This window comes from Arachis hypogaea, chromosome 18, assembly GCF_003086295.3.
Source record: "Arachis hypogaea cultivar Tifrunner chromosome 18, arahy.Tifrunner.gnm2.J5K5, whole genome shotgun sequence".
In the NCBI taxonomy this organism is placed as follows: Eukaryota; Viridiplantae; Streptophyta; class Magnoliopsida; order Fabales; family Fabaceae; genus Arachis; species Arachis hypogaea.
Genome location: NC_092053.1, coordinates 115,687,633 through 115,690,149, shown reverse-complemented (window position 1 = coordinate 115,690,149; position 2,517 = coordinate 115,687,633). Strand labels below are relative to the sequence as shown.

The 2,517-nt window shown below is 29.4% G+C and overlaps 1 non-coding gene across 1 annotated transcript; it reads left to right on the top strand.

Moving 5' to 3' along the window:
* The first annotated feature begins 358 nt into the window (after positions 1 to 358).
* LOC112773980 (small nucleolar RNA R71) lies at positions 359 to 466 on the top strand. Its single transcript, XR_003188497.1, has one exon. It is a non-coding gene; the product is annotated as a small nucleolar RNA R71 (small nucleolar RNA).
* The last annotated feature ends 2,051 nt before the right edge of the window (positions 467 to 2,517 follow it).

Here is a 2,517-nt window from a genome sequence, read left to right as displayed (position 1 = left end):
TCTCAAGGTCATAAGCTTCTCCTTCAGAGGAGGCTTCTTTAGTACTGCCGGATGCAGCTTGCATTCCAGTCAGATTCTGAGAAATCATATTAATTTGCTGAGTTAATATTTTGTTCTGAGCCAATATGGCATTCAGAGTATCAATCTCAAGAACTCCTTTCTTCTGAGTCATCCCATTATTCATAGGATTTCTTTCAGAAATATACATGAACTGGTTATTTGCAACCATCTCAATGAGTTTCTGGGCTTTTGCAGGGGTTTTCTTCAGATGAAGAGATCCACCAGCAGAGTGGTCCAATGACATCTTGGACAATTCAGACAGACCATCATAGAATATACATAAGATGCTCCATTCTGAAAGCATGTCAGAAGGACACCTTCTGATCAATTGCTTGTATCTTTCCCAAGCTTCATAGAGGGATTCACCTTCATTCTGTCTAAAGGTTTGGACTTCCACTCTAAGCTTGCTCAACTTTTGAGGTGGAAAAAATTTGGCCAAGAAAGCATTGACCAACTTTTCCCAAGAGTTCATGCTTTCTTTTGGTTGTGAGTCCAACCATATCCTAGCTCTGTCTCTTACAGCAAAGGGGAAAAGTAGAAGTCTGTAGACCTCGGGATTAACCCCATTGGTCTTAACAGTATCACAGATCTGCAAGAATTCAGCTAAGAACTGATGAGGATCTTCCAATGGAAGTCCATGAAACTTGCAATTCTGCTGCATTAGAGAAACTAATTGAGGCTTAAGCTCAAAGTTGTTTGCTTCAATTGTAGGAATTGAGATGCTTCTTCCATAGAAGTCAGAAGTTAGTGCAGTAAAGTCACCAAGCATCTTCCTTGCATCTCCACCATTGTTATTGGGTTCAGCTGCCATGTCTACTTTTTTTTTTGAAAATTTCTGTCAGGTCCTCTCTGGAGTGTTGTGCTTTAGCTTCTCTTAGCTTCCTCTTCAGAGTCCTTTCAGGTTCAGGATCAGCTTCAATAAGAATGTCTTTATCCCTGTTCCTGCTCATATGAAAAAGAAAAGAACAGAAAAGAAGAGAAATCCTCTATGTCACATTATAGAGATTCCTTTATGTGAGTATAAGAATAGAAGAATAGAAGAATGAGATAGAGAGAGAATGAGAGGAGTTTGAACACAGAGAGAGGGAGAGGGTTCGAATATTACTTAAAAGAAAAGAAAAATATTTTTGTTTTTATTTTAATTATAAGTTAGAATTTGAATTTTAAGAAAAGAAATAAAAGCATATTGAAAACTAAATAAATTAATTAATTAAAAATATTTTTGAAAAATTTGCTAGTTAGTTTTCGAAATTAATGAGAGAGAAAAGTAGTTAGGTAATTTTGAAAAGGATAAGAAATAGTAAACTTTTTAAAATTAAAACAAACAAGTCAAGTGGTTAATTGAAAAAGATTTGAAAATTAATTTTGAAAAGATAAGAAGTTAGAAAAAAATTTTGAAATTAAAATTTTAAAAAGATATGTTTGAAATTTATCTTGAAAAGGAATTGAAAAAGAAATTAAAAAGATTTGATTCTTAAAATTAAAGTTGATGACTTGACTAACAAGAAAATAAAAGATATGATTCTAGAATTTAAAGATTGAACCTTTCTTAACAGGAAAGTAACAAACTTGAAATTTTTTAATCAAAACATTAATTGTTAGTAAAGTTTTCGAAAATATGAAATAAAAAAATAAGAAAAAGATTTTGAAAATTTATTTAAGAAATTCGAAAATATTAAGAAGAAAAATGAAAAAGATTTGATTTTTGAAAAAGATTTGAAAAGATAAAGTTTTTAAATTGAAATTTTGACTTGACTAACAAGAAACAACTAAATTTTAAATTTTTTTTGATCAAGTCAACTCAAAATTTTGAAAATTATAAGAAGAATAAGGGAAAGATATTTTTTTATTTTTGAATTAATGAAGAAAGAGAAAAACAACAAAATGACACAAGACATAAGAATTTAAGATTAAAACAAATAATGTATGCAAGAACACTTTGAATATCAAGATGAATACCAAGAACACTTTGAAGATCATGATGAACATCAAGAACATATTTTTGAAGATTTTTAAGAAAAGAAAGACATGCATGACACCAAACTTAAAAATTTTTAAATTTTAGACACTAATACTTCAAAATTGCATATGAAAAACAAGAAAAGACACAAAACAAGAAAATCACAAAATTAAACAAAGAAAATCATCAAGAACAACTTGAAGATCAAGAAAGAACACATGATGAATTTTCGAAAATTTTAAGAAAAAAATAAAAATATGCAATTGACACCAAACTTAAAATTTGACATAAGACTTAAACAAAAAACACAAAATTTTTTTGGTTTTTATGATTTTATTAAATTTTTTTTTGTATTTTTTTCGAAATTATTTTGGAAGAAGAAAATAAATAAATTCTAAATTTTTAATAAGAATTCTAGGATTCGTGCAATGTTAGTCTAAAGTTTCGGTCCAAAAGAATTAGACATGGCCAAATGGCCAGCCAAGCTTTAACATAAC